Source organism: Equus asinus, chromosome 7 (assembly GCF_041296235.1).
Source record: "Equus asinus isolate D_3611 breed Donkey chromosome 7, EquAss-T2T_v2, whole genome shotgun sequence".
Lineage (NCBI taxonomy): Eukaryota > Metazoa > Chordata > Mammalia > Perissodactyla > Equidae > Equus > Equus asinus.
The window spans coordinates 84570946-84591728 of record NC_091796.1 but is presented as its reverse complement, the minus strand read 5'-3'; positions in this window follow the sequence as shown (position 1 = coordinate 84591728).

Sequence of the window (20783 nt, the reverse complement as noted above, 5' to 3'; positions counted from 1 at the left end):
TCCTCCAGTGCCTTCTGGGCTCCCTTTTGAAGCTGCCTGCCTACAGAGTCACTGCTCTCTGCACTGTAGTAACTTAGTGGGGTGGCCTCTGTCCCTGTAACAAGGAGCCTGTCTTCCAGAAGGGGAGTGAAGTCTGCTTGACAAGTCTAAAGCCCTGCCCTCCACTCAGTTATAAAGCCAATATCTGGGTCTCCATCTTTCTGATTACTGGGTCTATCTCTCATTTAGTTCCCAACTTAGGAAGGACAAAGGATCTTATCAATCCACTCCTCCTCAACCCACAGAGGAGCCACCAAGCCAGCAACAGCAAATGAGGCCAGTGGAGAGCAAGCTGGTAGCCGTCCCCATGGTGGGACACCCATGCTCATGGTAGCTTTATCCAGTTCTCACATTGGCTTGCATTAAGCATGCAGCTGCTGAAGGATCCAGAATGCATGGGCACATGACAAGGAATTTCACACTGTGGTGGATGAGATATAAATATAACAGAGTGGTTAACAGTATGGATCCTGAGTCAGAATACTTGGGTTCAAATCTTGGCTCTGCCACTTAACAGCTCTGTGGTCTCAGGCCAGTTAATTAACCTCTTTGTGCCTCATCTGTTAAATGGGAATAATGATAGTACCAATCCCACTGGGTTATTATGCAGATTAAATGAGACAATACACACAAAGCATGTAGAACACTGTCCGGCACATAGTAAGCTCAATAAATAATCATCATTAAGAATACAGCAGATGCTAGTTTAATTAGGGGGATCAGTGACTACCATACCCAGTGAGACTGCCTTATAAATATTATCTAAAGAGAGACTTGTAAAGGTTATTCAAAGGCTTTGTACTGGATCCCATCCTCTCATTTTTGCCAGAGGTCGAGATCATGGTAGAAAAGGAATGTTTATCAAATTTGCAGATTAACCAAAGGGGCGAGTGAAAGTGTATGCTCGCAATGGCAGAATCTGATTTAAAAAGATGCAGCAACAAACCACGCTAACAAGATAAAACGTAACAGCGATAGTTGTACTGTTCTCCATGCAGGTCCAAATAAAACCAAATCATACATGTAGAGGATGGAAAAATACGGCTTTAACTGGAGCATACAGCAAAAATGCAAGGAGATTTTAGATTAGAGCTATTTGAAAACAAATCCAAAGGATGTCTTCCAGAGCCAGCTAAGAGTCTTCAGCCGAGTGGACACAAGCACAGAAAATGGAAGGAGATGCTTCCTGCTCACCTCTGGGGGGAAGGGTGGGGGGTGAGGCAGGGGCAGGGAAAGCATCCAAGGAGTCGGAGGGAGGGCCACTGGCATGCTTCCAAGCCAGAGCCTCGGATGAAGAACCAAATACAAGGGTTGCATCTAAAGGGACTCAGGATTGTGAATGGGAAAGAATCAGGAGTTGGGAACCAAGTGGGCACAGGATCTAAGTGAAAGAGGTGAGAGCATATGGAGAGGATACTACGAGAGATGGCCACAAGCACCAGAAAACAGATTCTGATCAATGTAAGAAAATACTTTCTAAGAGTTGAGCTTTCTCACAGTGAATGAGCAACATTAGGAGGCAGCGTGTTTAGGCAACCATTGGGTTTACCAGGAAAATCGCAGCAAATTCACACATCAGATGGGGAATAGGCCTGGACCACAGATTTAAGACTGCCAATCCTGCCTTTCTGTGATTCTATCACAAAACAGTGAATACATAGGTAGCCTTGTCTTGTCTGCAAGCACAGCATCCATCATATTAGGGAACATCAATCCATTACGTAACCCAGAAATTAAAGTTCAGTAAAGCCACTCCTAAGCTGCCATGTTTGATAGTTATCCAGGCTCCTGACATAAGAGTTCAAAGAAATTGAAGTCCTGTTTCTCTTGATGCCCATGGAGAGTTTGCAATCACCTGGCTGCAGCCTGCACCCCTCTAGATGGAAAGCCTGTCTGAGTCAGTGCCTGTGTCAGGAGACAGATGGAAGCTGGCCACATGACCCCTGGTCCCACATCCATTCCACCAAATGGAGAGACATGACAAGCCTTTTATTTTCAGGACAGAGCGCCATTGATTATTCCCTGTTAATGCTTCCCTGTCGATGACGGGCAGGGCCGAGAGGGAAATGGAAGGAGGTGATATCCGGGCCCCCCAAAGGGAAAATCAATGTGATATGGTTTGTATTTCATCCTAGGATAACCTCTTTCTCCGAGCCCCAACCCACAGGCCACTGTTTCTCTCTCCACCAACTCCTCCAGACACAGTCATGTCCTTTCACATTTACCAAAGGACAGCGAGGGGTGGGGGAGGAGACAAGGAACAGGCACCAGGAATTATTAAACCCTGCTTTCATTTTCTGTTAGGAATTTACAGTCACTAACAGGCTACAGGATACACGGGGACTTCCTCCGCAGGTTCAGATCAGAGGGGAAGAGCCTACTAAGGCAGCTGAAGAAACCCTTGTCCGACTTATTACAGATGCATCCAGCAGTCAGCTAATCTCAAAGGATGACCTTGGAAAACCGACAGCCTAGAAACTGCATGCCCCCGGCACAATGCAGAAAGTTACAAGTTCAGAGGAAGAGGCAAAGACTTGTAACGCCGGGAGGTGAGAGGGAAGAAGCAACCTTTCTTTGTGTACACACACACACACACACACACACAAATCAAACACCAAAAGTGTTTATGTTCCTCCCTTCCCAAAAGGAACCCAACGTTTGAAACAAAATGCTTGAGAATCTTGGATCTAACAGAAAGGGGAATTTTTGTTCCCTCTGGGGTTTCAGGTGAAGAGGAAACAATACTACTTTATTGGCTTTCAAGTGGGGATGCAAACCAGTAATATCCTGATACTCAGAGCTATACTAATCTTTTGGTGCCAGACAAGGCTTTTGATTCGCATGTAACCACCTCAGTATTATAGCCACAGAGACCCATAAAGCAGTGTTGCTTCTGGAAAGTTCCAAGATTGTCTGCTGCCATTTTTCCCCTTCACGTAGGAGTTGCTCCAGGAGATGTGAATAGACGTTTTTTCTCCACTTACCTGACTCCCCGGGCTGGGAACCGTGGACTGAGCCCTCTGCCTGGGAGAGGCGGGACCAGGGGACCTCCAATGGGTGTTCCAACTGTCAGGCTCTGTGTAGGGTCCTGCGGTGCAGACTGGAGTGGCCAGGCCTAGGGGTCTGTTGTCTACTTGTAGGTAGAATTGAGTAACTTATGTTTTACCTGCCTACACAATATGGGTGCCAACTCCACTAGAGTTACAGCAGGACTATTTCCAGTACATTTCTAGATGTATAGGATTGTGTCCGTGTTACAAACATGGGCTACTTTTTAATATCTTGGAATAAAAGCATGTGTCCTAGCAGAAACATGATTCATTTTATGTTCCTCAGTTCACAAACGACCTGCCAGCGATGCTATCGTGAGGCTGTGGAACATGAACATGATGGAACAGCCTTGAGGCAGTCTCCACACGTCCCTGGATTCACCTCCCCACAACGGATCAACTTCATGCCTTGGGCTCCACTCCCACCAGCTGGTCACAGCCACTTCTGGGCTCTGGGCTCCACTGGCCTCACTTCCCTGCTGCCTGGGCTCTTTCCTCTACTCCACACTGACCAGGTGCTCAGGCCCTTTGAGGTTGCAAGGAGGGGTGCTAAAGACATGGGTGGGCAGCCACATAGTCCCATACCAGGGATATCCTGCAGGGAGAGCGATTATCCCAATCAGAACAGATGTTGGCCAGAAGACAGGAGCAGAGGCCCAGCACGGCCTTTGCTGCAGAATTTCCTCCAAACAACATGGAGAATTCTACATGGCCCCACAGCCTATTCTTAAAGAAAATGCAGGGGTCCTCAAGGATCTCCCTGCCACAGGCTGGGAGGAGCCCTCGACAGTCCAGGAGGGAGGGCCTCTGTGCAGTACTTCCTGCCCAGGTCCTGAGCTTGAAGGGGAGGTGGAGCCCATATGCCCTGCCCGGGCTCTCAGACATCCCTCCACACTCAAACACACTTGCCCACGCTCACACAGATTTTTTGTTTTGTTTTGCGTTGTGTTGTTTTTATTGAATACAACATAATTCCAGAAAAATGCACAATAGAAAGGTAGAGCTCAGTGAATCTTCACAAAGAGAACACACTTCTAAACAAAGACGAGAACATTATCGAAACTTCCAGAGGCCCTTGGTTGACACTTACTGCTCACATCTCCACGCAGGTGTGCTGCTGAGTGCTTTTCTGAACAGCAGAGTTCAGTTTTGCTTATTCTTAACCTTATATAAGTGGCATCTTACAATACGTTCTCACATATCTGGCTGCTTTGCCCAACATTATCCACGTTGCTGCAGGTAGTTTGTAAATCCTCGTTTCTACATAATATTCCATTGTTTGAATCCATCATAATTGGTGAATTCCTTCTGTTGATGGACACTTGTGCCATTTCCAGTTTTGGTTGCTACGTATGGAGCTGCCGTGTGCATGTGTTTTGGAGCATGTGTGTCCATCTTTCTATTGCGTATATACCTAAGGGTGGAATTGCTGGGTGGCTTTTGCAGACGGTCCGTTTAAAGGATACTGTGAAATAACCTTCCAAGGTGGCTGTGCCAGTGTATAATTAGCTGCAGCCCAGGGGCGTGTCTGTTACCACACATCCTCACCAGTACTCAGCGTTGTCAGTCTTCTTAAATCCAGCCATTTGTTGAGTGTGTAGCATTGTGGTTTGAATTTGCATTTCATGAATGACTACTGATGTTTAGCACTTTTTGATCCATTTATTGGCCATTTGGATATCCTCTTTTGTGATGTTTTGTACAAGTCATTTGCCCATTATTCTGTTGGATTATTTGTTTGAATTGATTTGTAGCAGTTTTTAAAATAGATTCTGGATGCAAGTCTGTTGTCAGATACTTACATTGCAGGTCTAACCTCCTACCCTGTGGCTGGCCTTTCTTTTTACTCTTCATGGGATCTTTTGCTGAAGAGAAAATTTTGAGTTTAATATTATCCAACGCATCTGTCTTTATCTTTCTGGGTAGTACTTTTTGTATTTTGTTTAAGAAATCTTTACCTACTTCCAGGTAACAAAGATAGCTTCCTGTTTCTTTTCTGGAAGCTTTATTGTTTTACCCTTCCATCTTTATGATGCAATTTTTACGGAATTGGTTTTGTTTAAAGTAGTGAAAATAGGAGTCAAGATTTATATTGCAAATGAATATCCAGCTTTATTGAAAAGGTCACCCATTCGTTACTGCACCACAGGGTCGCCTTTGTCCTGAGCCAAGTGACTATATGTGTGTGAGTCGCTTCTGGTGTCTCTGTTCTGTGCCACTGGCCTCCTTGTCTAAACCAATACCACACAGGACAACAGCTTTATAAGAAGCCTTGATACCTGGCAGTGTAAGTCTTCCAGCTTCGTTCCTTCAAGACTATCTTCTCTTTTCTTGGTCTTTGACATTTTCATACAAATTTTAGAATTAGCTCATTAATTTCACACACACACAAAAATTCGGCTGTTGATTTTGACTGGGATTGTATTCTCTCTATAGACTAATTTGGAAAGAATTAACATTTGAGTCTTTCAATTCATGAACAGAGCAAATCTCTCCATTTATTTAGGTCTTCTTTATTTTCTCTCCATGTTTTCTCTGTAAAGTTCTTGCACATCTTTCATTAGATATATTCCCAGGTATTTTACGTCTTTGATGCTATTGTAAACGGTATTTTAAATTTTTGTTTTGTTTATCGCAGATATATAGAAATACTATACATATACATATACCTTGAATCCAGTGACCTTGCTATATTTATTTATTTCTAATAATTCTAATAAACTATAGATTCTTTAGGATTTTCTACATAAACAATCAGATCATCTGTGAATAAGGACAGTTTTATTTCTTTCCTTACAGTCTTTCAAACTTTTTTTTCTTACCTTATTGCAATGGTTAGGATCTGCAGTACAATACTAAATAGAAGTAGTATTAGGAGGTAGGTATTCCTAATTGCCGGGGGAAAGCTTTCAATGTTTCACTTAACAATGAAGTTTTCTGTAAGATTTTTGCAGATGATCTTTACCAGTTTAAGGAAGTTTCCTTCTATTTTTAGTCTATTAAGAGTTTATCATGAATAAGTATTTGATTTTATTAAATGCTTTTTCTACATCAATCTATTGAGATGATCTTATTCTTTTTTCCCTTGATTATGCTGATTTGGTTAAATACACTAATTTTTAAATTGAGATATAATTCATATACTATAACTTCATCCTTTTAAAGTACACAGGTCAGTGGTTTTCAGTATATTCATAAAGCTCTGCAACCATCACCAGTATCTAATTCCAGAACATTTTAATTACCCCCAGAAAGAAACTCCTTACCCATTAGCAGTCACTCCCCATTACCTTCTCCCCTGAGCCTCTGGCAGTCACTAATCTACCTTCTGTCTCTATAGACTTGCCTGTTCTGGACATTTCATATAAGTGGAATCGTAAAATATGTGATCTTCTGTGTCTGACTTCTTTCACTTAGCATAATGTTCTCAAGGTTCATCCATGTTGTACCATGAATCAGTACTTCATTCCTGTTCATGACTGAATAATATTCCATCATATGGATAGACAACATTTTCTTTGTCCATTCATTGGTTGATGGACATTTGAGTTGTTTCTGCTTTTTGGCAATTATGAATAATGATGCTATGAAGCTAAGGACATAGGTTTTCAATTCTTGGGTATTCATCTAGGAGTAAAATTGCTAGGTCATAGTAAAATTGCTGTGTTTAACCTTTTCATTATTCATTTTAAAATTTTTATTTATGTAATTTTTTTTTTTTTTTGAGGAAGATTAGCCCTGAGCTAACATCTGCTGCCAATCCTCCTCTTTTTACTGAGGAAAACTGGCCCTGCGCTAACATCCATGCCCATCTTCCTCTATTTTATGTGGGACACCTGCCACAGAATGGCTTGACAAGTGGTACATAGGTCCGCACCTGGGATCTGAACTGGAGAACCCCAGCCTGCTGAAGCGGAACGTGCAAACTCACCCACTGCACTACCGGGCTGGCCCCCTCTGTTTATTCTTTTTGAGGAACTGTAAAACTATTTTCCAAAGCAGCTACACCATTTTACATTCCAACCAGCAATTTATGAGAGCTCTAATTTCTCCACATCCTTGCTAACACTTGTGATTGTCTGTATTTTTTTAATTTTTGTCTTCCTCAGGGGTGTGAAGTAGTACATCACTGTGGTTTTGATTTGCATTTCCCTAATGACTAATGGTGGTGAGCATCTTTTCATATGCTTATTGGTCATCTGTATATCTTTTTTTGAGAAATGTTTATTCAATCCTTTGCTGATTTTTTAGTTGAGTTGTCTTTTTATTGTTTAGTTGTAAGAATTATTTATATATTCTGGATACTAGGCCCTTATAAGATACATGAGTTGTAAATATTTTCTCCTGTTCTGTGGGTTGTCTTTTTTTTTTTTTTTTTTTTGAGGAAGATTAGCCTGAAGCTAACTGCTGCCAATCCTCCTCTTTTTCCTGTGGAAGACTGGCCCTGAGCTAACATCCATGCCCATCTTCCTCTTGCTTACATGTGGGACGCCTACCACAGCATGGCTTTTGCCAAGCGGTGCCATGTCCACATCCGGGATCCGAATTGGCGAACCCTGGGCCGCCGAGGCAGAATGTGCGAACTTAACTGCCGCACCACCAGGCCGGCCCCTCATTTTCTTGATAGTGTCTTCTGATGTGCATAAGTTTAAACTTTTGATGAAGTCCAATCTATCTATTTTTTTCTTTGGTTGCTTAAGTTTTTGGTGTCATATCTAAGAAACCATTGCTTAATCAAAGGTTGTGAAGATTTACACATGTATTTTCTTCTATGAGTTTTATATTTTAGCTCTTACATCTAGGTTTTTGACACATTTTGAGTTAATTTTTGCATACGGTGCATGAAGAGATCCAACTTTATTTTTTTTGCATGTGGATATCCAGTTGTTCCAGCACCACCTGTTGAAAACACTGCCTGATTTTTAAATGTTAAGCCAATCTCACGTTCCTAAGATAAATCATGTCATCGGACTCCACTTGCTAACATTTTGTTTAGGATATTTATGAGTACGTTCACGAGAGATGTTGGTCTATAATATTTCTTTCTTGTAATGTACTTGTCACCCTCTGGTATTAAAATTATGGTGTCCTCAAAATTAGTTGGGAATTCTTTGTTCTTTTTCTGTTATTTGAAAGAGTTTGTGTAATATTAGTGTCATTTCTTTACATGTTCAGAAGAATGTGCTAGTGAAGAAATCTGGAGATTTCTTTGTGGGAAAGTTTCAGTTACAGATTCAACTTCTTAAACAGATAAAATATTTAGATTTTTTATTTCCTCTTCAGTTGGTGAATTATGTTTTCCTAGAAACTCCATTTCATGTGGATTTTCAGATTAATTGGCATAAAGTCCTTTGTAGTATCTACTTACAACGTTGGTAATTTGTACCTTCTTTTTCCTTGATCTAGCAGGATTTTTCTCGCTAGTAATCTATTAATTTTATTAGTCTTTTCAAAGAACTGACCTCTAACTTTGTTGATTTTCTTTTATACTTTTTCTTATTTCATTAATTTCTGCTATTACCTTCAATATTTTCTTGACTCTTCTATCTTTGGATTTAATTTACTATTCTTTTTCTACTTTTTGAGATGGAAACTTAGATGGTTTTTTTCAGCCTTTCTTATCTTTTATTATATGCAGATTTAAAGGAACAAATTTCTCTTTAAGTACAGCTTTAGCTTGTTCTTCGAGTTTTCTACATCGTATTTTTATTGTCATTAAGTTCAAAATATTGTCTAATGTCCATTGTAATTTATTTTTGAATTATTGGTTATTTAGAAGTATATTGCTTAATTTCCAAATATTTGAGGGTTTTCTAGTTATCTTTTTCTTATTTATACCTAAACCCCACTTTGGTCAGAGAACATATTTTGGATGATTTCACCCTTTGGAATTTGTTGAGCCTTGTTTTAAGGACCAGCATATGGCACATTTTGGTAAATGTTTCATGGGTACTTGGAAAGAATACACACTCTGATAATGTTGGTTGTAGTCTGGTATGTACATCAATTAGATTAAATTTATTACTCCTGTTGTTGAAATCTTCCATATCTTAATGACTTGTTCACTTTGTTCTGAGTTACTTACAGTTCTGTAATTTTGCTTTCTATATTTTGAAACTATATTATTAGGTGCATCAAAATACAAAGTTATTCTTTCTTCCTGGTAGATTTATCCACTTATTTTTAGGAACTGTCCCTCTGTATCTCTAGTAATGCTTCTTGACTTACATTTACCTTGACTGATATTTGTACAGCCACATCACTATCCTTTTGGTTGGTCTTTGCTCGGTGTATCTTTTTCCATTCTTTTACTTTTAATCTTTCTGTGTCTTCACACTTAAAAAGTGTGCCTCTTGAAAGCAATATATAGTTAGGTTTCTAAAATATTTTTCCATGTAGTAAGCAGCTTCTATAAGATGATCCCAAACGATCCCCACCTCCTGGTATTCAAGCCCTGGCACAATCTCCTCCTCTTGAGTGTGCACTGAACCTGACTCATCTCCAGTAAACTCTCATCATCAGCCATACTCATAAGTCATTTCACACACAAACAAGTGTATCTGTAGGGAAAATTCCTTGGATTGCTCGGTTAAGAGATGTAACGTATCTTTGTAACTTTGATAGATGTTGCCAGCCTTCACAGTATGTAATAATTTACACAACGTGTGAAAGTGCCTATTTAACCATATGCTTGCCATCATAGTGTGTCACCAAACTTTATTATTTTTGACAGGTGAAAATTTTATCTTATTACAAGTGAGGTTTAGTATATTTTCATATGCTTAAGAGTCATTTGTATTGTCTCTTCTATGTAATGTCTGTTCATTTCCTTTGCTCACTTTTGCATTAAATTGCTGATCTATTTCTTTTTGATTTGAGGGGCTCTTTTTAGATTAGATAAATTAACCTCATCTTGGTGAAGTTACAAATATCTTGCCCAGGTTCTCATGTGCATTTGCTTATGGTGCTATTGTCATGAAGAAATTTTTTATCTCTACAAAGTCTAATCGAGCAATCTTTTATTTTATGGCTTCTGAGTTTTGTGACATACTTAGAAAGGTCTTCTCCACTCAAGTTATAAAAACTTTTCCTTTTTTTTCCTAGCACATTTAGAGTTTCATTTTTTATGTTTAAATCTTTGAATTGTCTGCAATTTGTCCTGATGTAAGGAGTGTATGGCTCCAACTTAATTTTTTTCCAGAACACTACCCAGTGGTCCCCATTTCCTGAATAATCTTTTTCCCATTGATCCAAAAATCACCTTTCTCATATACTCAATTCTCATATGTATTTAGATCTATTTCCGAAGTGTTCTGTTATACCAATCTGACTATTCAAAATTTATTATCACACTGGTTTTTGTCTGTTTTTTTGTGAGGAAGACTGGCCGTGAGCCAACATCTGTTGCTGATCCTCCTCTTTTTGTTTGAGGAAGACTGTTGCTGAGCTAACATCTGTGCCAATTTTCCTCTATTTTGCATGTGGGATGCCACCACAGCATAGCTTGATGAGCGGTGTTTAGGTCCGTGCCTGGGATCCAAACCCCAGGCCGCCGAAGTGGAGCACACAAACTTAACCACTACGACACCAGTCCGGCCCCTTATCACACTGTTTTAATTGCTAGAGATTAATAAATGTTTAAATATCTATAGAGTTAATCTCCTTCTATCAACATCTCTTCCCTTCCTGAATAGTCTTGCTTACTTATTTGTTCATGTGAACTTCAGAATCAGCTTGTGTAAATCTTTTTAAAAAATCCTATTGGAAACTTTATTGGATATCACATTAAATTTATAGATTAACTAAGGAGAGGTGACATCTTTATGATGCTAATTGTTCCTACACAAGAACATGGTATGCCTTTCCATTTGTTCAGGTCTTATTTTGTGTCACCATTAGCATTTTGAAGTTTTCCACAAATAATATTTCTTAAGTTCATTCCTAAGTATTTTCTATCTTAGGTTTTCTGCTGCTATTATAAGATGGGTCTCTTCTTTCCTTATAGCATATAATTGGACACTGTGTATACAAAGGCTATTGTTTTCTCAAAATTAATTTTGGACCTGTCTAATTTATTAAATTCTTGTTTTGTTTGTAAGTTTTTTGTTAGTCCTCTTTAGTTTCTATGTAAACAATCCAATCATATCATCTGCAAACTATAATTTTATCCTCTCTTCCTTTCTAATTTCTATACCTTTAATTTCTTTCTTTTGTCTAATGGTTTTATCTAAGTCCTGCAGAATAATTTAAAATAATGGTGATGACTAGTGGACATCTTTGTCTTGTTGCTGACTTTAATGAAATTGTTTCTCTAATTCTCAATTAAGCATGATGCTGGCTTTAGATCGAGATAAATATATTTTATCATATTAAGGTAACACCCAGCTAGTCTTAATATTAAATGATCCTTGTGTTGCTGAAATAAGCCTCACTTAGTCACGGTGAATTAATCTCTCATCTGGAGCCAGCCTGGCTGGGTTCGAATCTTGCACCAATACTTACTAGCAGAGTTCAGGCAGAGCACTTTACCTCTGTTCGATTTAGTTGCCTTGTCTAGATAATATGGGTAAGAATATCTACCTTATTAGTTGTTGTGAAAATCAAGTAACTCCAGAAAGTTGAGCATGTTTTCATACGACTAAGAGGTATTTGTCTTTTTTTCTTTGAACTATCTGTTCATCTCTCTTCCCTGTTTTTGTATAGGATCTTCTCTATTTTTAGAAGCTCTTTATAAATTAGGGATTTCACCCTTAATCTGTGAAATAAATTGCAAATATGTTTTTCCAGTTATCACTTGTATTTTACTTTGCTTAGGGTATATTTTGCATGCAAAAGTTTTCTTTAGCATAGTCAAATATATCCAGTACCTGGATTTTTAAGTCAAATTTAGTCTAGAGGATTACATTATTGGCCCCAATTTTTCACCGTTTGCCATGTGGATTGACAACCCCTTCCAGCAAATGGGTGGAGAATATTTTCCTACTGGTCCAAGGAGACTGGAGACACGTGGGGCAGAGCAGTAGCAGCTGAGCTCAGTGGCATCGTCATGCAGTAACTAAGCAACACCATAGGAAAGTTCCTCACTCCCAGGTTACAGAGCAACCAGACAAGTTCGTGTCCTTTTCCTCGTCCTCCTTCTTCTTCATTAAACCCTTTAAAAGTGAAAATACATTCATACTGAGTTCCCAGCAGCCCAAACATAGGCCTCAGGCCAGATGTGGCCCACAGGCCAGTCTGCTGAGGAGTTCAGCTTGTGTTTCTAGTAATTGTACAGTTGAATACTGTACAATTAAATCTCTGGTCAATTTGAAAACTGTCCTGGATATAGAGTGAGGAACAGATCCAACTTTCTTTTTCCATATGGCTATCCAGTTATCCCAATGCCACTGATTTTTATAGTTCATCTTTTCCCTCATTGACTTAACACACCACCTTTGTTGTATCCCGGATTTTCATGTGCAATTGGGTCTACATCTGGATTTCCTCCGGCGTCCTGCTGGCCTGTCTGTCTATTTACGGGCCTGGACTGCACCTTCAGTTTTAGAGGCTTTATGTTGCAATGCCCTCCCCATTCCAAGTGCTCTTTTTCAGTCTTGCTCATTTGTTCTTCCAAACGAACTTTACAATCAACAAATCTAGCTCCAGAAAGAACTAGACATTACCAGCATTTTGGGTGGATCACACAAAATCTTGCTACAAAGAATACACTGTCCAGATTTTCAACTACTGCCTAGATTTGTTTATGTTTATTTGCCAAGCCTTCTATTTCTCCTGATTGAGTTTTAGTAAATTATATCATTCTAGAAATGTTTCCATTTTGTCTAAGCTTTCAAATTTATTGGCTAAAGTTCTACAGAGTGTTCAAAGTATTCATAGTATCTTCAAAGTATTACCTTATTAACTTTTAAATCTCTGCTGTATCTATAACTATATACACTTTTTTATTCCTACTGTTTTTGGCCTTCTCTGTTTTCTCTTAAATAATGATGTTAGAGATGTTTCTATTCTGGTTGTCTTAATTTTGGGCTTTGCTGACTTCTCAATTATATGTTTACTTTCCATTTCAGATCTAATTCTGATCTCACCACCATTATTTTATCACTTTTGCCTTCTCTGGGTTATTCTTCTCTGGAAGAATAATCCTCTTCTTTTACTATGTGTGTATGTAGAATGCTTAGCTCATAAATTATCAGTCCTCTCTTCTTCTGTAATGCAAACGTTTCAGACCATAAATTTTCTTCTAACTATCCCTTTAGCTGCATCTAAAGAGTGTTAATGCATAGGATTTTGATATAATTCAGTTATAAGTGTTTTCTAATATCCATTAGGATATTTTCACTGATTCATTGGTTTAGATGTTATTAAATCCACATGCATTAGATTTCCACATGCATTAGAAAGTTCATTTTTTTGTTACTGACTTCTTTAATTTCACTGTGATTAGGAAGTGTGATCTGTGTAACTCTAATCTTTGGGATTTACTGAGGTTTGCTTTACGGCCTAACAGTCAATGTTTGTAAATGTTCACTCTGTGATTGAAAATAATGTGTAATTCTTCAAATTGTTGGGTGTGATGTTCTATTCATGTCCACTATGCCAAGTTTATTGTGCTGTTTAAATATTCTATATTCATAATAATTTCTGTCCACTTGTCACATCAATTATCAAAGGAGGCTATTTTAAACTTAGTTCTGTCAATTTTTGCTTAGGTATATTGAGGCTATATTATCAAGCTTAGCTGAGCATTAGTATCTCTCCCTGGCAAACTGAACCATTTATCATATCATATATTGAACCAATAATTACTATTTCATAGACATTATCTTTATTTCCTCTGATATCTGCCTCTTACATTTTTTCCATCCTTTTACTTTCAATCTTCCTGTAACTTTAAGATGTATCTCTTATAAATAGCATATAGCAGGATTTTAAAAATCCAGTATTACACACTTCGTCTTTCAACTGGAGAGTTCAGTTCATTTACACTTTTTGGATGTATTTACTGTTATATATGAATTCTTTTACCATGTTATTATGCTTTTTATTTTTCTCACCTTTCCAGTTGGTTTTCTTTTTATCATTCATTTTCCCCCATATTAGTTTAAATGCTATATTCTCTATATTTATTCTTTTAGCAGTTACTCCAAATATTTTAACATGTCTACTTACCTAAAGTTCCAAGTTAACAAGACCCTCTACCCCCCTCTTGAACATCAAAAGGAAGTAGGACACTTTAACTCTTATCAGCCCCTTTCAAAATCATATGCTTTTGTTGCCTGGTGTTTTGAAGCCTCTCTTTTATTTCTTGAAATACATTTAAAACATTTAGTGTCTATTCTGTGCTAATAGGTATAGTATCTAAAGTGTGAGTCTGATTTTCCTGTATGTTGCTTCTGAAGACTCTCACTCATGGTTTCTTATTTCCTTCTTTGATTTGTGGGTTGAACTGGGAGCTGCCCATACTCCGACTCATCTGTGGGAGCTCTCTAACACCTACACTGAAGATCATTCCTCCAGAGAGAACCTGTGTTTGCTTCTGCTAGTCACTGGGGTTGCCACTGATCTGGTCCACTGTAAATTAAATTCCCACTTGCAGTACGTTTGACCACACAAGTAGTATAAATTTGGGCCCTAAACCTCTATAAGGCACAACTTATCAAACATTTTTAGGTTAAAAAAAAATCTTCCCCACCCAGGCAGGGCCAAGGTCAAGAAAGGCACATCTTCTCGCTGTCCTTTCTGCTTGGCAGGTTTCTCAGTCTTTGCCCTTACACTGTAAGTGTGGCACTGGTGGTCCTTGCTTGTGGGAGATCTCAGATTAAACTCCCTGCCTTGCGCAGCCCCTGGTTCACCTCCTGCTCCCATCCTAGGCTCACAACAGAGGCGCGAGGCGCGAGGCGCGAGGGCACCAGGTCTCAGCAGATCCCTTCAGGGTAAAAGGCAGCTTTCGTCTTACGTGCCTCCTAAGGGTCGAGCTTTCATGTCACTTCTGACCTCTATCGATTCTTCCATTTCTTGCCACTGCTCTGTGCATTTAGAAAGATATTTTTTGACCCTCCAGGATCCACGATAAAACTAACCCAAAAAGTAAGAGAATTCGGTAAGGAAGCCAGATATAAAATTAGCATACAAAAATCCATAGCCTCCATTTGTAAGACCAATAGCCAAGTAGAAGACATAATGGCAGAGAAAACCCCATTTACTAGCAACAAAGACTAAACATTTAGGGATGAACTTAAGAAATACGTAAAACTTATACAAGGACAATTTTTAAGCAGTCCTCAAAAGGCACAAAAACAGACATGAACAAGTGGAATACATCCTTGTTCTTGGATACGACGCCTCAACATGGTAAAGATGTCAGGTCTCCTTCAGATAGTTAAATGCAATACGATCTCAATAGAAATATCAACACACTTTTTTATGGAGTTAGACGAGTTGAGACTAAAGTTTATATGGAAAAACAAACATGTAAGAATAGCCAGGAAAACAGTAAAAAAGAAAAATAAGAGAGGTGACCAGCTCTACCAGACATTAACATGTACTCAAGTTTCTATAAGTAAAACTGTGTGCAAGTCGACAGAAGAGTGAATAGAATAGAGAGCCCAGAAACAGACCCAAGTACACAGGGATCCTTGATTGAATCCTTAATCAGAAAAAAGACATTTCAGGAAAACTGGTGAAATTCAAATAAAGTATATAGTTTAGTTAATAGGATTGTATCAATGTTAATTTCCAGGTTTTGATAATTATACAATGGCTATGTAAGCTGTTAACATCAGAAGCTGAGAAAACGGCATATGGCAACTCTCTGTACTATTTTTGCAACTTTCCTGTAAGTCTAAAATTATTTCAAAATAAAATATTTTTTAAAAAATGCTTTTGACTCAAGAGCCCTAGAGAATGTGAAGAGAGAGTCACACTAATGTGAGACACTAGAAAAAAAGGCCGTAAGTCACCACTGTTGGCCAAGAACACTGAATGGGTTTTGTTTTACAGTTTCAAAGGGTTTAGCTAACTTTATTTACTTACAGCATGGTATTAATGAGACCAAGATCATGGGATCGGAGCTTGGTGCAGGCCAGCTGCACTGGTTTTATCCTATGGACACTTTCTGCAGCCTAGAAATCGCAAAGGTCCCCGATCTAAAAGATGTGAATGGATCAACATAAATTTGCGGTTGCTACTGAGAAATAAAGCACAAAATGCCCAACTGGTCGTTGATGGTAACTTCATTACTGAAGAACACTCCTAGGCATTAGGACTACCACATTGTGCATTAAATTCTATCAAGAGAAGATGGTTCAAGGGGAATAACTTCAGACTGGCATCACGATAGAACACGTAAGGGAATCAGTCAGCCATGGCATAAACTGCTCTTTCCAATTCAGTTGAACCTACTTCCAACCATGGCAGTAGCTCCTACAAGTCAGTGGACCTGGTTATATTTCCCAGGAAGGGGATCAAGTAGATGCAAACCTGTTCACATCTCGGTTCCAGCTTTGTTTGCACAATGGACCAACTGCAATAGGGCTTCCATGACTGCACAGCAGAGGAACCCTGTGACAGCTCTCCAAATCAACAAGCAAGCCAGTGTACACAGGGCCCTTCCCTTTCCATCTCCCGCTTACCTGTGCCTGCTCTTCTATATGCTTTAGACGCCAGCCCTACCAAAATACTTGGGGTGCCCTCAACAGACCATACTCGTTAGCCTTGCGTGGCTGCATCCTCTCGTCTTTACTTAACTCCTGTTCATCCTTCAGGACTTGGCTCGGTATTTATTGAATCCTCCCTCCGCCCAGTTTGAACGAGAGTGCCCTCCTCCTTGCTGTCAAAAGACCCTGACATCCTTATTGCAAAATTTATCACTCTACATGTAGTATTCGCTTTTCTTGTCTCTTTCTCATAAGACCAAGAACCTCATGACAGCAAGAACACCTTTCCTCTTTGTATAGTCAGCTCCTAGCATAGCGCTTGGCATAAAATGTGTTCTATACAAAGCTCCTGAATGAAGGGACATTTATAAAGGCCAAGACTGTTAAGACAGCTATTTTGCTAGTTCTATGAGATGCTTAGCAAGATGTTCAGCATAGTCCATCACTACCATTAACAACTCAAAGCCATGTCCTCCTGGCTTAGACATCAGTTTTACTTTGGCACACAAAGAACAGTACGTTTTCATTCCCACAGGTTTGGAAGCTTTTATTGACTTTTGCTCTAGTCACTTCCAAAAACAAGAAGAGGTCGTTATAAGAGGATGCCACAGAAATTGCTTATCTCCATTCAATGATGTAGGCACAGAGTAGAGGGGAACCCAATCACCACTGCTTTGATAGAGAAACAGCCCACCAGGAGCAACAGTTAAATGGGGTAAGAGGGTGTCGGCAGACACCTAGCCCTGGGCCCAGTGGCACGTAGTTTATTTCAGATATACATGCCCACCAATAGTTCACTTATATTCTGAAAAGAGGCAGCATAGGGTATTGGCTGAGAAAGGAAACTCTAGCGTCAAACAGACTTGGAGCTTGAATCCTGGCTTGGAGTTTGAATCCACTAATGAGCTCTGTGACTTTGAGCAAGTTAATCTATAACTGTACGCATATTTCATTGCTTTAAAACAGAGAGAAAAGTACCTACCTTAGAGCTGTTGAGGGCTAAGTGAGATGCTGTTGACAAATGCCATATAATAATCACTCCATAAAGAGTCACTATTATTACTAGCTCTAGAAAGGGTTCTACTGGTTTCAAGCAGAGTACACCTAACTAACCTAGGAACACCCTGCTTTGGGGCAGCCACCCTCTTCCCTAAGGGGTCTCCGAGGAAGACGGGCTTAGTGAACACTGGATAACTGTCTGCTGAAACAGTGAACAGGGCAATGACTCTAGCGGACCTTTGTTATTCCAGCCGGCTGTGCAGCCTCTGAACTGTCCCCCTCTGTTTGAGGAATTCATCCATCCCCAACAGAAGCCAAACATTCCAGATAACCTCACTCTCGCTTCCCGCAGCTGGTGTTCCAGCTGCACGTCATTACTAATCAGATCCACCCACTCCAGATTTTGAATCAGAAACTAGGATGCAAAGCAGCCATGAACACACAGGGTCCCTCCTGGCGAGGGTGGAACCCCTACATCCAGTTCCAGAGGCAGCATGCAGCGATGGTGGCGAAGCGGGAAAGCAAGTTTCGCTTAATGACTAGTAGGGCTGGTGCCTAAAACCCCAATAAACAGCTCTCTGATAAAGTAAGATCTAACACAGTACCAAGGTCAAAAAGTGCTGAGGAAATGGGTCTGTCTCACCTCCTAAACCCAAACTAAAATCTTACCAGCAGCAGCAAGTAAAAACCGGAAGAGAACACTAGATGGGGGTAGCCTCCTCGGACGTAGCAGGGCCCAGGCCTCCTTGCCAGTGAAGACCCTGGAAGGGAGGAAGGGACGGTGGACCACAGCTCAAGCCTGACTTCCCATGAACAGCTACTCCACCCACTAGGAAACAGGGGGACCCATCTCAGAATCTGACGAGCCTGATTAGCAATCCTTCCTACCTCAAAGAGAAGCGAGGGAAGGAGAGAGACCTTCAGTATGCTTTCCTGGAAGTTTACCACGATTATTAATGAATGTAAATGCTTCACTCTAAGTCTGTGCTTCGTTCGAGTCAGTGCACTAAGGCAGATGGCAAAGGAACTCATTAGCACACAGGTGTTAAGTGAAGTAACAGAGGGAAGGGCAGAGACAGACATTCAGTCTGTGTTAGACTGACCTACCAACCAATCTGCCCACCCAGCTGTGGAGACTGAGAAAGAGCAAAGAAGTAGGAGAAAGGGGCTGGAGAAAGGGTAGTGTACTAGTTAATTTGCATGCTCCACTTTGGTGGCCTGGGGTTTGCAGGTTTGGATCCCAGGCACAGACCTACACATCACTCATCAAGCCAGACTGTGGCGGTGTCCCACAGACAAAATAGAGGAAGACTGGCACAGATGTTAACTCAGCAACAATCTTCCTCAAGTGAAAAGAGGAAAACTGGCAACAGATGTTAGCGCAGAGCCAATCTTCCCCATCGGGGGGGGAAAAAAAAAAGTAGGAGAAAAACCAGGGAACAGCAGGGTCAGAAAAGGCAGAATTCCAAAAAGGAAGTAGTTATACAGTATCAAGTCATAAAGATCAACCTAAGGAGTAAATTTTGGCAACTAGAAGTCTCTGGTGAACCCAGCAAGAACAATTTTACCGGTGGCAAGGGGCCAGGTTTTCATGTGGTGGTTCTCAGCCCTGGCTGCCTATTGCTTTAAAAAGACAAAAGCTGTCCCACCACCCCAAGCTGATGTAATTAGTCTGTGGTTTGGGAGTTTTTGAAACCTCCCCAGGCGATCCCAGTGCGCGGCCAGGGTGAGAAGCCACTGCTCTGTGTACTGAAGATTTCCGGGCAGGAAGCGCGGGAGAGGAAGTGCACTTAGTGGTAGTGATGGGGCTCAAAGAATTGAGGAAGGGTGTTGTTCTTTGAAGAGGGAGTCTTTGAATGTGTTTAAATGCAAAGTTGTTCACGCCAGGAGTGAGAAGCAGCAGCTAGATTCAGTGTCTGGTCAGGGGAGAGGACCCAGAGCAGAGGAGAAGGGATCCCTGCTGGCCAGGACAGGCACTTGTAGGAAGAGGCGAGGAAGGGTGTGTGTGAAGGTGTCTAAATGCAGGCTCCCCACCAAGGCTCTGTAATCTGCTGGGGGAGGGGTGTGGCAGGCTGCTGAGGTTGAGAGAAGGCGGGGCAGAGAGGGTTGAAAACGGCCAGTTTGCAGCAGCTGCTGACCACAGGTGGGAGGATGAGTGAGATAAATATTTAGAGCAATTCAAACTGTTGCCACGATTTTGGGGTGGCAGAAGTTCGCACGGTGACGACAGCTCTTCGTGAAGAAATCCACGGCCCACGGGGAGGAGCGAGATGCAGAATCTACATAAGGTGAAACGGGTTTATTTAAGTCGAAGCTACCAAGGCTGTTCGTCAGTTCTCTATTTTCTTTCCTTTTTCAATTAAAAACATTTGAATGAGCGATCTGCAAGGGTCAGAACTCACTTCTAGAGAAAGAGAACATTAATTTTCATAATTCACATCTTAAAAATCTTTTATATTCTCACACCTTGCTAATATCTAGTAACGCTAACATTTTTGGCCAGAGGTATTTTTACCTGGTTTTCAAGATGGAAAAGAAAAAGTATATGTTTTAAAATACTGCAAAAATTGAAATGAGAGCTAAACAGCCTACACGTGTGTTAACCACGTTTTTTATTTCCTATTACGATGTTTTGACATCTTCAAAAACCTTTCTGGCTGCGGAGAGACTGCCTCTCCTAGGCTAGCCAATTCTTAGCAATAGCAAAGGACTCAGGCAGCAGCACGCTTGTGATGTGCGCACTCACGAGGTATGATGGAGCCACACCTCCTCCATCTGGCCGCTACGCCCAGAAAGCGATCATCCCAGGGCCAGGGACCAGGCAACCTGAGACCACGGTGCAGCCCAAAGGCCCTGGAATTATTCACACCAGCCAGTCCTAAAATGTTTACCCTGCCCTGCCTTGCCTTTCCAGAGGAAACCTCAATAAAGGCTCTGGCCTAACCTATTGCTTGCTCCTGTCTGCTGCCTCCTGACCCAAATCTGGTGTTCGTCCTGTGGCCCTGCATGGCAAGCTGTGCCTCTTGTTTGTAGGGGAACT